Source organism: Stegostoma tigrinum, chromosome 29 (assembly GCF_030684315.1).
Source record: "Stegostoma tigrinum isolate sSteTig4 chromosome 29, sSteTig4.hap1, whole genome shotgun sequence".
Taxonomy (NCBI): domain Eukaryota; kingdom Metazoa; phylum Chordata; class Chondrichthyes; order Orectolobiformes; family Stegostomatidae; genus Stegostoma; species Stegostoma tigrinum.
Genome location: NC_081382.1, coordinates 30,111,572 through 30,126,741, shown reverse-complemented (window position 1 = coordinate 30,126,741; position 15,170 = coordinate 30,111,572). Strand labels below are relative to the sequence as shown.

Sequence of the window (15,170 nt, the reverse complement as noted above, 5' to 3'; positions counted from 1 at the left end):
CATTTGCTGCAAAATATAATGCCACAAAAAAACCCACATCATCTCATTGTTAATTTCTTCAAGAACATTTGAAAACTTGTAAAGTGGGTGGGGTGGTTCGCACTTGGGGCTCCCCAAAAAAAGTTTGAAAACAGAAATAACTTTGTGTTTTGGTTGTTAATTCAATGTTCACAAATGGACTGCTCTTGTTGTACAGAAATTTGTGATGATGCATTAATTTGAAACAACCTCCTTCTATTAAACAGCAGGCCGGGCAACATCAGAAGAGCAGGAAAGCTGACATTTCAGCTCTGGACCCTTCTTCCTGACCTGAAGTGATAACCTGCCTGCTCCTCTGATGCTGCCTTGCCTGCTGTATTCCTCCAGCTCCACCCTGTGTTATCTCTGACTCCAGCATCAGCAGTTCTTACTATCTCTGCCTTCTGTAAAATGTATAATATCATACTATTCAGCTTAGTGGAACATCTGATATACACATATCTTCTTGTTTCTTAACCATTTTTGTGTTGCATGTTAACAAGTGGGTGTAAAGTTCTGAGGAAGAGTCACTTGACCTGAAACATTAACTCTGATTTCTCTCCACAGATGCTGCCAGACCTGCTGAGCTTTTCCAGCAATTTCTGTTTTTGTCCCTGGGTGAAATTGGGTGTCAAAAGCAAACGGGGAACATAGTGGGCGAAATGGCCTGTGAGTGTGCTGTGTTGTTCTATAATTTTATATGGTTGTGTTTAAATTTATTGGAGTACATTGCTTTTTAACTCCGCAGAAGATGCTCAACTTCTGAATGCTGTTATATACAGAGTGAAGAAATGCCAACTGGACTCATTGCTTAGCCTCTTGCCATTGAGAGAGAAGGTTATGGATTCATAAGTCTTAGTCCAGGTATGTGAGAACAAGGTTTAAGCTGATCCTTCTGTAAGTTACTGAAACAGTGCTGCTCTGTTAAGAGGTTTTGTTTCACAACTGAGGCCTTGTCAATCATCTCAGTTCGATGTAAGAGATCCCACGGGACTGTGTTGAAGAGTAGAGAAGCTTTTGTTGCTGTACTGACCTATTTTTTTTGTGTTCCTCAAATAACATTGGTAAAATGGATTACTCGATAATTGTTTTTTGTGGGAGTTTGATATGTTCAAATTGACTGCCATTGTAACCGTGACTAAACTTCAAACAGTGCTTCATTGACTGCAATCCTTTCTGTCCTTCCATTCACCTTCCCTCCCTCCTGTTTATTAACCCGATATGTTGCCTGTATGAGACTGACTGCGCAAATAAACTTTCCAGCTTACAACAGGTAGCCACTGCACCAAAATAGTCCGAGTTTGGAACTTCTTGAAGGCAGAAAGAATTACTTCTTCCAAGCAGCCTGGCTTGACTGAATATATAAACACCCACTTATCTTGAAATTCAACTATTGTAGTTATAAAACGTAGTAGTGAGACTGTTGAGTTTGCTGTCTGTTACGATACAAGTTCAATTTGTCTTGTGGTATTCATGTAAAATTCTCTGCCTCCACCTCATCTTGCTAACTAGCCATGGGTTAAATACTTCCATTATAATCCCTTTTGGTTTCCTATTGCTGACTCTTCATAAACTCCCAGTTGTTTGAACCCGATGGCTGTAAATATTTTTCAAATCACCCTGCTCAGAGATGTTATGACATACCTCTGGAGCAGGTAGGACTTGAACTCAGGCCTCCTATCTCAAAGGTTGCCTCACTTGATTCACAAGGATCCCACCACCAACAATTCTCAGTAGCAGCAGTGTGTACTATTTACGAGATGCACTGCAGAAATTCAGCAAAGGTCCTCAGACAGCACCTTCCAAACCCATAACCACTTCCACGTAGAAGGACAAGGGCAGTAGATACATGGGATCACCACCACCTCCAAGTTCCCCTCCAAGCCACTCACAATCCTGACTTGGAAATACGTCACTGTTCCACACTGTCGCTGGGTCAAAATCCTGGAATTCCCTCCCTAATGGCATTGTGGGTCAACCCACAGCAGGTGGACTACAGCAGTTCAAGAAGGCATCTCACCACCACCTTCTTACGGGCAACTAGGGATGGGCAATAAATGCTGGCCAGCCAGTGATGCCCACATCCCACAAATGAATAGAAGAAAAAACTTGATCACCTTGCCACCCCACACTGGTTCTCTGTGTCCCAGTGTGTGGAATTCAAAATCCACATTTTCCTTTTCAAAAGCGCTGCCCTGTCTGCAATATCCTGTCTCTCACTTTCTCACCTGACCTCCAACCTCCCATCCCTCTGTTGGTCCTGGGGCCTTGAAATGCTTCATTCCTACACTCTGAAACACCAATCTCTAATTCTGCTTCACATCCCTGTATACCTTCCTTGCAGCCGTTCTTCTGGGCTAAGCTTACAGTTGCCCATTCACCGGTCAACTGCACCTTAATACCTGTTACTTTATTCCTTCTGTCTATCCTCTTCTCCATTATCCATTAAAACCTTAGCATGTTTTCTCTGTTAAATGCACTCTGTAACGATTGGCTCTTGCTTATAATTACAGGATATTTAAACTTGATGTTATTTAGCTTTGACTGCCCTAAGTCTGCTATCAAGGCTAGAGTTGAACTCTGTGAAAAATTTCTCAGTCAAGGGTTTTAGGTACCAGATTCCTAGCTGTACACTTAATTTGCATTGTTTTTAAGCACTCATTATTGTAAAATGACAGTCTGGTCTCATTGTACCTGAAGGTTCAGTTAATATAATGCTGAGAGATCAGAGGTACGGCACAAATTGGCTGCAGGAGTAATGGTGATGAAGGGGTTGGAGAGGATGAGGAAGAGATTATACTCATTGTTTTGAAGAGGGAGGGGCTGTTATGTCAATTTTCTTTTGTGCCGTTAGTCGATAGGCAAGCAGGAACTTTCTGCAGTGCCTCAAAATAAATCCCCGCAGTGGGATCACTCTTGGCGCATGACATCACCTTGCCATAGAAACCAGCTCAGCAGTGACTGGAAAGTCTCTGGGGGCATAAAATACAAACAAACATGGCACAGAGAACATCAGCTTTCTACATTCTGTTCATCAAGTATTAAGTAAAACAGCTTTCAATATAAAGTGTTTGTTTGTGGATGTGTTGCATATTCCCTGATGTAAAATCATAAGGACTCTGAGCTGATAGTAGTGTGTTTGGGGTGATCTCATTTGTTCTATTGCTTGCAACTATGTCATTGCTTATGATTTGCTTTCGCACCTGTGAAGTAACTGTGTAAAGGAGCAGTCGGTAATCTCAGCTCCAGCTATTAATAGTACCACTTACAGTTGTGTCTGTCTTTGTGGCAGTGATTTCAAGTGAATTCTGCTTTGTAGCAGCACAGCAGGTGAGTGTCACCTCTCCAACACATTCCAAGCCCACAACTGAATCAGTACCTGGTGATGGACTGTGCTTTTTGCATACAAACAAATAAAATATATTGTGCCTTTCACAAACTGTGGACATCTTAAAGTGCTTTGCAGCCAATAATGCACCTTATGAAATCCAGTCATTGTTGGGAATGTACAGGGAAACGTAGAAGTCAGCTTGTGTACCATGGTAACTGTGAGATGAATGATCAGACATTGAGTGATGTTGGTTGAGGGAAATATGTTGGCCAAGTCACAGGTGGTGAGATTCCCTCAGCTTCTTTGAATAATGCTGGGGAATAATTACTGCCCAGCTGGGAGGAGATCCCATTTAATGTCTTGTCAAAAAAGGCAACGCCTCTGGCAGTGTGGCACTGCCTCATTGCTGGCCTGGATTCTCAACCCTTCAAGTTGAATGTACTAAAACAGAGTTAATTCAATAGAAAAAAAAAGCTGATCCTGCTTGACCGATATCCATAGTCAGCACAATTGGCTTTGAAATGTTCAGGACACTTTAATTGCAGTTCATGCTGCCAGGCTCAGCCAGCAGCACTGATAACCCTGAATCTGAAGGTTTTGGGATCAAGCAGTGGTGTAGTACTGAGGGAGTGCTACATTGTCAAGCTATCATCTTTTGGGTGAGACTTTAAACCAAGGTTTGCCTTGGTCGGTATAAAAGGTGCTGTGGCACTATTTCAAAGTAAAAGGCCAGGGTCTCCCCAGTGTTCTGATCAATGCTGATCCTTCAACTAACATTACTCGATAAAAACAGTCATCTGATTATTATGTTGTTTGGAAGACCTTTCTGTAAGCATATCAGCTACCCTCTTCTATACATTACAGTCATAACTATATCAGTACATAATTGGCTGAAAAGTGCTTTAGGGCATCTTAAGGGCATGGAAAAGCAAAGGTTTTTCTTCAGGCCACAAGACCAACGATGGTTTAATCCTGGCTTTTGAATCTATTTCCAACCATGTTGACATTGTAAGTGCTCCCTGAATAGTTTTTGCCCATTTTCTACCAGAAAGTAGAGAATCCAGACATCCAATGAGATTTTCTCCACGCCTCTCAGTAATCTTGCACATGGCTGAGATGAGCCCTGTTTGATCGGTTGGCTACAGTTCTGTTCCTTGTCCTTTTTGGTTGAACCCATTGTAATGGCTGCAGGTCAAACACTTAGAATCAACTTTTGTCTTTTAGTGCTCAGCCTCATCAAAGAATACAATCATCTTGTGATTGTGCTCTGAAGATGACGCAGTTGTAGATTGTCTAAGGGTCTATGCTAGAGCCTGGTGATCTTGTTTCCTGGCCAGGTACAGACGAGAAATGTCACAATTGTAAATGCAGCTTTCAAAACAATTCATTCCTTCAGGCAATTCAATACAAAATAACTTTTTCAAAATTTTGTTTGTTCAAGTTGCTGAAAAGGTTGGTGATTTTAGAAATGCAGATTAATAAATGCAATGTTTTGCTGTAGAGATTTAGGATAGATTGTGTACTCCATGTTGGTCATAGTGATGTATGGTGATGTGAGGCTCACATGTTTGGATTAATGGTTCCAGTGTAGCTCTTTCCCTAAGACTCAGAACCACAGCAAACATTTTTATTAACCGGCATCTAGGGGACCAGGAGTGTACCGGTTGATCAAGAGGTACGCTAGTCATTGTAAAAGCACACACTACGTACTAGAAATGTAACGCGAGGGGTAGACACACCACTGTCATACTTCATTAACAGCATAAATTACTTAAATAAGAATGTAACTTCGCCTTAACTGAAAGAAACCTTCTCACTCGCACCCTCAGCAGAATACTCGAACACCACGATAACACTGGAAACTTCCGGTATTTAAAGGAATCGTTTGTTCGCCGATTTATTGAGAGTATCTGTTCACAAGGTGCCGGTTAAAACAAAGTTTGCCGTATATTGCCATTGCTTCACTGTTGCTGGGTTGAAACCCTGCAGCGTTCCTACCACCAGCCCTTCTAGGGTACCTGCATTTCACAGACTGCACAAGTTCAAGAAGGGAACTCACCATCACTTTTTCAAGGGCATTTTGGATTGGGCAATAACTACTGGTCCTTCCAGCAATGCTTGCATCGTCTGAACAAATAAAAACAAAATCTGCAAAGTTTAATGCTCCTCATTTGTACTCTACCATTCATCAGTGACTTCCTCTGGAAGTGACTAAATTAACCTTACCTCCCCTTTCTCCAACTAAGTGTACCTCTATCTGTGCAGTAGCTTGAAACTGTAGGATGAGACACTGAAATGGGCTGTTTGCAAGGAACTCAATGGCTAGCAATATCTTGACGAGCAGAATACATGTGACAGTTGAGATAACAAATTGTGGAGCTGGATGAACACAGCATGCCAAGCAGCATCTTAGGAGCACAAAGGCTGACGTTTCAGGCCTAGACCCTTCATCAGAAAAGGGGGAGGGGGAGAGGGTTCTGAAATAAATAGGGAGAGGGGGGAGGCAGATCGAAGATGGAGAGAGGAGAAGATAGGTGAAGAGGCAACAGACAAGTTAAAGGGGAGGGGATGGAGCCTGAGAGGTGAGTGTAGGTGGGGAGGTAGGGAGGGGATAGGTCAGTCCGGGGAGGACGTACAGGTCAAGGGGGCGGGATGAGGTTAGTAGGTAGGAAATTGAGGTGCGGCTTAAGATGGGAGGAGGAGATAGGTGAGAGGAAGAACAGGTTAGGGAGGCGGGGACGAGCTGGGCTGGTTTTGGGATGTGGTAGGAGGAGGGGAGATTTTGAAGATTGTGAAATCCACATTGATACCATTCCGTCCTCCCCGGACTGACCTATCCCCTCCCTACCTCCCCACCTACATTCACCTCTACAGGCTCCATCCCCTCCCCTTTAACTTGTCTGTCTCCTCTCCAACTATCTTCTCCTCTATCCATCTTCGATCTGCCTCCCCGCCTCCCTACTTATTTCAGAACCCTCTCCCCCTCCCCCTTTTCTGATGAAGGGTCTAGGCCCGAAACGTCAGCTTTTGTGCTCCTGAGATGCTGCTTGGCCTGCTGTGTTCATCCAGCTCCACACTTTGTTACCTCGGATTCTCCAGCATCTGCAGTTCCCATTATCTCTGATACATGTGACAGTTGTTACTGTTTGCTATTGTTATGACCTTCCATCAGACAGGGCCATACATTTCAAGATACTGAAGTGTTTTGTACTGCAATGTATGAGAAAGTGAATAAATAAAGGAATGAAGAGCAAAGGATTCTTGGTATATAAGACATCTCTGACAGAGTGTCGGAATGCAATGGTTTCTTTTGAACAATATCACAGCGTGTTTCCTAGATTGTCTGAAAAGAGATTTGATGGTGCTGTAGGCTCTGATGTGGCTATTTACATCAGAACATTCTTGCCATTGCAATTCCGATCTTTGTGTTCTGACATCCAAATGACAGGCTCTCAAAGACTTGGGTCCCCTCACAAGGCATTCTGAGAGATACCACCGCACTAAGAAGAAAATTTCTTGTTTTCCAATGTGACTCAAATTGAAACAGCCAATCCAGTATGTGGGTAGAAACATAAAGTGTTGGAAATATTCATCAGGTGAGGCAGCATTGTGAAGCGAGAAACAGAGTGAACATTTCAGGTGATTGCTTTACTGACCATTTGTCAACTATTTGAGGTCCTTCCTCTGTAACACTTTGGTGAATATTAATTGAGAGAATTTTTAAATTGATAAATATTGATAGAAATGTTAAATATTTACCTTGCTGCCCTGAATTCCAGGATCACCATTCAATAAATATCAGATTTCTTTTTTACAGCTAGGGAATGTTGTTGTTTGTAAAGTTATTGTTAGTACTTTCAAACTGAATTATTGTAGGGAAAGACTGAGATCATTAGATGATAGATCATTGAGTAGAGGAACAGGAGATGGCCATTCAACCCCTTAGGTCTGCTGCACCATTTAATAGGATCATGCCTGATCTGACACTGCTCACTTCCGTTTAGCTGCTCTTTGCCTTGATTTCCCTACCGAACAAGGGTCTATGTATCTCAGCCTGAAATATAAGAACCTGAAGATTGTTGTATTATGATCTTTAAGTGACACAATATGCCAATATGCTTTTAAAAGACATTTTCATGATATCATCACTGTGTATTTAAGCATGTGACCTGAGAGTATGAAGGTCTCACACACCATCCTGAATGTAGAAGCATGACATACTAATGGAAGCAGATTATTCCTTGCATAAATGTGTATAACTTTGTATAAAAATGACCAGTTGGATCATTCACTACTATGTTATCCTTGACCCAGTTTCTTCTTTAGATCATAGAATCCCTACAGTGTGCAAACAGGCCCTTTGGCCCACAAGTCCACACTGACAGAGCATCCCATCCAGACCCAACTAACCTAATCTACATATTGCTGAACACTACAGGCAATTTAGCATGGCCAATCCACCTAACCTGCATGTCTTTGGATCATGGGCGGAAATCAGAGCACCCGGAGGAAACCCATGCAGACACGGGGAGAATATGCAAACTCCACACAGATGGTTTCTCAAGGGTGGAACTGAACCTGGGCTCCTGGTGCTGTGAGGCAGCAGTGCTAACCACTGAGCCACTGTGCCGCCCTTATGTTATGAAGGCTGACATAATCATCAGGTAAAGATACCCTTCTGGAGGCAAACACACATCATGTTAAGCAGCAGTAGCTGTCAACAAATGTACAACTCCAAGAACTTGGTCAGAGATATTTGGATACCTGATTGAAGATCGATTGTACAACAGTACTCGACATCAAAATATACAGACAATCAACAGTGCCTGTGAAGACAGGCCTCTAGATAGGCATTTACGAGCCAGAAATCAGACCTAATTTACTTTTGATTAATATCAAAATTCTTTTACGAGGCTAGAGATTTCACTGAGTTTCTATAGTTAGAAGCACAAGCTGAATATTATTGACCTGTGCTGAGAAAGTAAATATTTTATTTGTTTGTCTCTCTCTCTCCCTTTACAAATAAATAACTTGACAGGCTGTTATTTCAATTTAAAAATATATAAAAGGCAGTTAGTTCAGTGGCCCTCACAGCATGATACATGGTTCTCCTGAAAGAATATATAGCTAAAAATACTTAAAAGCAGTTTCTATAATAAGAAGAGTTACCTGTATCAAAAAAAAATTGATTCTGCTATTTTCCTTCTCCAATGCGGTGTGAAAGTACAGGGAAACCCATGTGACATCATCCTTTTGTACTTGGCATGAATGCCATCCATGAGTTGAGACCAGCTCATGCAAGCCTGCAACTTTTGAACTAGCAGGCTATTATCCTCAAAGCAACTCTATTGAAGGGATGAAAATCAGGAAAGGGGAGGCAACAGGAAAATAAAAGGAAACAGAAGGAGAAAAGGATAGAATGAAAGAACAGAAAGCCAAAACCAACAAAAGAAATAAACAAATGCGATATTGCATTCTGCTTTAAAAAAAAGTTGGATGGAAACTTCCAAAGAGAAATGTAAGGCAAACATTTAATTATGGATCAGACAGCATCCTTTGAAAACATTATTGAACGACAGCCATCCAATTAACGTATGTAGTTCTATTTTACAGAGTAAGCAAAAGGTGATGTTAGAGGAGACCTCTGAAAATCTTGCTTTTTTCATGATATAAGTGTTTTGGTGGTTGTTCAGCATGTACTGCACATCTCTAGTTGCCCTTGAGAAGGTGGTGCTAAGCTGCTTTCTTGAACTGATGCAATTCACTTGGTGTAGGTGGAACTGCAGTGCCTTTAGGAGGAGTTATGGGATTTGACCATATTTCCAAGTCAGGATGTTGAGTGGCTTGGAGAGAACTTGCAGGTGGTGGTGTTCCCAAATATCTGTTGTCCATGTCCTTCTATTAAGTAGTAGTGATTTTGGGTTTGGAAGGTATTGTCTAAGAACCCTTGGTAAATTTTGGCAGTGCATCTTCTGAATGGTGCACACTGTTGCTATTGTGTGTCAGTGGTGGAGAGTGTGAGTGTTTGTAAATGTGGTGTCTATCAAGTGTGTTGCTTTGTCTTCATGAAAGTTGTTGGAAATGAACTGATCTAGGCAAATGGGGAGTATTCCATCACACTCTGACCTGTGCCTTGCAGATGGTGGACAGCGTCAGTATTTATATGGCTAGACCAGTTTAATTTCTGGTGAATGGTACCCTCCAGGATGTTGATATTGTGGTATTCAGCAATAGTGATACCATTGAATATCAAGGGTCGATGCTTAGATTGTCTCTTATTGGTGATGGCCATTGCTGGGCACTTGTACGGTGAAAATGTTACTTCCCATTCATCAGTCAAGCCTGAATGTTGTCCAGGTCCTGCTGCATTTGGACATGGACTGCTACATTATCTGAGGAATTTCCAATGGCTCTGCTCCTTCATCAGGTGGAGTGTGACTGAAGCAGCAGCACTCCAAAAGCTTGTAATTTTAAATAAACTTGGTGGATTATAACCTCATGTTGTGTGACTTCTGACTTGGTCCACCCCAGTCCAACACTGGCACCCCACGTCATGGGGGCTATATGTAGGTGAAAATGACTAGAAGCACATGACTGGGCCTAGGGTGTGGGGTTGGTTAAAGGACTTGGAAGAAGGGGTTCAGGTTCTATAATTACAATTATAATCAGGCAAATGACCAACAGTACAATGCAACATCACAACTCTGGCAGCAAGGCAACTTTGAAAAACATACACAAAAGCACACATATCAGTGACGTTCAGAGTTAACTAGGTGAAAGGCAAAATTCAGAAGATGACCATGCCTTCCAAGTTGTTAACCTCATGCACCATATCGATGGTGTAAAGTCTTCAGAGTTTCTGCAATCATTAATATCACATGTCCTGAAAATGCAGGACAGCGCACACTAAATGCCAAATTTGACACAGGAGCTACTGCCAACGTACTATCACTAGGCACGTGTCACTCTATGCTACAGGTAACAAGAGGAAGTAATACCTGAGAACATCTTCAATTTTCAATTTGGCCCGTCAGAGACAAATTTGATGTATCACGATGAGTCATTTTCAAGGGCAAACAAGCCCAAATGCAGAAAGCATTATGCCAAAATATCATATTTGTGTTACACCAAGGACACATGGGTATTGAACATACAAGACAGCCAGCATGTGGTCAGGGATGAATCAGAATACTAAACCACTTATGAATGAATATGAGGCATGTCAAGTGTATCAACCCCAGCAGCAGAGGAATCCTCTAAATTGACATGCTGGTTCAGCCATCCCTTGGATGAAGGTAATAGCAAACTTAATCATTGTGCATGGAGAAGATTACATCTTAATAGTGGATTCATTTTCCAAACTTTCCATTGTTCAAAGACTTAGCAACGCAACATTTGTGATTGATGCTGACATGATTAGCACTAATTTCAGTTCATTCAACATCCCAGAAAAATGGTGTCTGACAACAGACTGCAATTCACTCCAAACTCGTTAAAAACATGTTGTCAAAGTAGGGAATGATCCTTCTTGTATCATCACCCCACTGTCCTCAATCAGTCTCACTGAATTTATTCGATGTACTATCTCATCAATATTCATCAAGGGCTGATCACCAAGATTTCCATTCTGCATTGCATCATTTTCAGGCTGTACCAGTGGAGGCACTTTCCCCCACACCTCCTCCCTCACCCCTATCCCAGGCCCCAAGATGACTTTCCACATTAAGCAGAGGTTCACCTGCACATCCGCCAATGTGGTATACTGCATCCACTGTACCCGGTGTGGCTTCCTCTACATTGGGGAAACCAAGCGGAGGCTTGGGGACCGCTTTGCAGAACACCTCCGTTCGGTTCGCAATAAACAACTGCACCTCCCAGTCGCAAACCATTTCCACTCCCCCTCCCATTCTTTAGATGACATGTCCATCATGGGCCTCCTGCAGTGCCACAATGATAAGAGATAATGGGAACTGCAGATGCTGGAGAATCCCAGATAATAAAGTGTGAGGCTGAATGAACACAGCAGGCCAAGCAGCATCTCAGGAGCACAAAAGCTGACATTTCGGGCCTAGACCCTTCTGATGAGGGGTCTAGGCCCGAAACGTCAGCTTTTGTGCTCCTGAGATGCTGCTTGGCCTGCTGTGTTCATCCAGCCTCACATTTTATTATAGTGCCACAATGATGCCACTCAAAGGTTGCAGGAACAGCAACTCATATTCCGCTTGGGAACCCTGCAGCCCAATGGTATCAATGTGGACTTCACCAGCTTCAAAATCTCCCCTTCCCCCACCGCATCCCAAAACCAGCCCAGTTCGTCCCCTCCCCCCACTGCACCACACAACCAGCCCAGCTCTTCCCCTCCACCCACTGCATCCCAAAACCAGTCCAACCTGTCTCTGCCTCCCTAACCTGTTCTTCCTCTCACCCATCCCTTCCTCCCACCCCAAGCCACACCTCCATCTCCTACCTACTAACCTCATCCCACCTCCTTGACCTGTCCATCTTCCCTGGACTGACCTATCCCCTCCCTACCTCCCCACCTACACTCTCTCCACCTATCTTCTTTTCTCTCCATCTTCGGTCCGCCTCCCCCTCTCTCCCTATTTATTCCAGAACCCTCACCCCATCCCCCTCTCTGATGAAGGGTCTAGGCCCGAAACATCAGCTTTTGTGCTCCTGAGATGCTGCTGGGCCTGCTGTGTTCATCCAGCCTCACATTTTATTATCTTGGATTCTCCAGCATCTGCAGTTCCCATTATCACTAAAAGAGATAAATTATGTTTGAGCAGATATAGAACCACCACAACTGTGCACTGGACAGAGGTTGATTATTAGAAATGCAGATATAAATAGGTAGATACCAGTAAAGTTTTCTAATTAGGCAGCCAGATTTTTATGACTGAGCACGGTGTTAACTTGTGAAAGAGAAACCAGCTCAGGCTGATAGTTGCCATATCAATCCTGCCTGAAGGGATGTCAGTGATGACTGTGCGTTGACGTTAACTGATAGCAACTAGCAGCAAGATAATCAGGAGTAAGCGAAAATGAGGTGTACCTCTCCAGTTGTGTATACGAACACCAGATCTGAAGCACCACATTGAAGTTTGAATTGTTAATCTTGTAAACTCAGTTTTACCTGCTTGTGTAGTTATCAAATTGACACCATGTGCTTATGTAAAACCATAACATCAGTTTGGGATAATTTTTAGTTTATAAAAAAGTGGGTTTGGTGTGGGAGAGACGTTTTGTTATGTCACATGGTCAGTATATCAGTATTCTGAACTATTCATGATATCATCATTGTATCAGAGCATGTGTCTGAGGGTATAAAGGTCTCAGACTCCATCTTAACTCGGATTACTTGAACCATGACAGGCTGATGGAAGCAGCTACACTTTGTAATGAATATCCCATTGATAACACAGGCACGGATATGTCTGTGAATATAAAGCTGTATATGTCAAGTGTTAGATTTTCCAATGATTTGTTATCCACATCCTAGTTTCTGATGTTACCAGAGATAACATAAATGTTGTTACATCAGGTAAACGTACCCGGCTCGATCAAAATACACATCAAAGATGGCATGAAAGGCCAAGTGATGTGAAAGGCAGGTAGTATTGTGCGTATCCATTTTTGTGGGCACAGATGATACATTTAACATTGTGGGCGTACTTAACTGCTGTAGGCTACAGTGGTTCAAAACACACCTTTTTCAGGGCAAGTATGATTGGGCGACAAATGCTGACCCAGCCAATGACACCCACATCCTGTGATAGAATAAAGAAAAGTGGTGAGGCAATCGCATATTGTGTCATGGTGTTTATGAAGCTCAGACAAAGTACAATGCAATTACAGATCAACATATTTTAGTGCCTTCAATTGTTTGTATTGCAGTCTTTGTTCTCATTGTAAAAATATTAATCGTCTGTGATGTGAGATGTGGTTTGTGCACTTTGAATCATAAATACATCACAATCTCTGGGTCAAATGCTGTTTTTTCACAAGGATAACATGGTGAAACACTCTTTTGCTATTAGCGTAGGATTGAATGGGTGTAGACAGGAAACGGACAGGAAACATTTTAATTTTCAGTTTTTATTTTAGGTTGTAGTTAAACTCAGCTGAAATTCACACTTGCTCAATGACTGAAGCATATAAACAGTTTTGACATCCCAGCTGTGTTGTTGGGGGTGCTAGGTTTGGATGAACCCCCAGTTATTTGCGCTGGTAGTAGATAACCTTAGGGAACCCGTGTCGTGATCAGTACTCCACCCTCATTGATCCCATCGAAAATGATTATCTAGGCAATTGCCTCATTGCCATTTAAGGGATCTTACTGTGCACAAAACGACTGCCTTGATTGGAGATATACCAGTTGTCACTATTGTAAAAACAATTCTTTCACACTGTGACATATACCAGAAAAATGAAAAAAAAAACACTGTCTAAATTATAACTCTTTTCTTTCTTTACACTCTGAACCTGAGACCAGAGACTGCTGGAAAGACCTCCTTTGAGTTATAATTGTGACAGTGTAACTCTAGTCAAAGAAACACAAGTAGCCAATCCTGTCTCAGCCCTTTATTGTTATTGCATCAACAACAATGATGATAATGGATAGCTATGAGTTTTTAACATTCACTCTGAATAACTGGAACATATTCCGTTCTTTGGTTTCATTATTTTTCTCAAGCACACCGCTATCAGTGAGCTGGAATTGTACACCGTCAGAATCTTTGCAAAGGTTTTCCATTGTACAAGATGATAGCTGTGCTTCTTTTAAGTGCACTTTTCAAAATTGTTTTTACTAAGCAGCTGTCAATTCTTAAAATCATTTACCGCCTTTCCAGTGTATTTCAACACTTCAGTGCAGATGCTCATATTGCTGCTTTCTTTGACTAATGTCAGATGTCCACGCACTGCTCCTTTGGAAATCCCACATTAACAGTATAGCTGTTGTTGTGATACAATAATTAAGAGCCTTTGAAAATGTTTGTTAGCAGAATGACTTCACCAGTGCACATTCCTCAGTAAACCGGTACTTTATGTGAATGATAATCCAAATAACCAATGTGGGTCCCAGTGACCTTTGACAGCTGTTTAGTAGAATGTTCATTTACCACAAGTACAGGGGTAGCTCATAAGCACTGTTCCCTCAAGATGGTTAAAATAATAGCCCTAATTTTCACCTCAAAGTAAATTAACTACAAAGATCTACTGATCTACTGATGTAGTGGATTTTCCCTTTCCTGAACTGGGCCTCATGTCAATGGGCTCTTAAGGTATCAGTGATGTCATTGAAAAGCAGAAACAGCCAATTACATCAAATTATTCTGACAAGAACAGGCCAGGATGTTAAAATCCATTGCATTTTTCACTTTTTAATTAAAATTCTAGAGCGAGTGAAATAAATGATTGTGGTATGCACATGGGACAAAGATGGAAAGTACCATCAAGAAGGTTTTGTTAAAAAAAAAGCTGAAAAAATGAATTGTCATTCTACAGATACCAAATTAATTTTGCAAGGCCAGTGAAGCAGTTGAATAGTACAGTAATTATGAATTTAAAAGCATGTTAAACAAGTATTGATGTGATATGATGTGGTACCTGGGATGTGGGAGCCATTTCTTTATAAACAGCCAACACTGTTAATCAGAGATAATGGGAACTGCAGATGCTGGAGATTCCAAGATAATAAAATGTGAGGCTGGATGAACACAGCAGGCCAAGCAGCATCTCAGGAGCACAAAAGCTGACGTTTCGGGCCTAGACCCTTCATCAGAGAGGGGGATGGGGGGAGGGAACTGGAATAAATAGG

General features: G+C 42.0%; 1 protein-coding gene across 4 annotated transcripts in view; it reads left to right on the top strand.

The window, feature by feature from the left end:
• garnl3 (GTPase activating Rap/RanGAP domain like 3) overlaps positions 1-15,170 on the top strand; it is a 387,754-nt gene that overhangs the window by 29,153 nt on the left and 343,431 nt on the right. For 3 of the 4 annotated variants that reach the window (XM_048558881.2, XM_048558883.2, XM_048558877.2), the window contains exon 2: positions 767-882. The exons of the other annotated variant lie outside the window; for it this stretch is intronic. The gene's annotated coding sequence lies outside the window, so the exon portion shown is untranslated. The remainder of the gene's footprint in view (positions 1-766; positions 883-15,170) is intronic. 4 annotated transcript variants of the gene reach the window in all.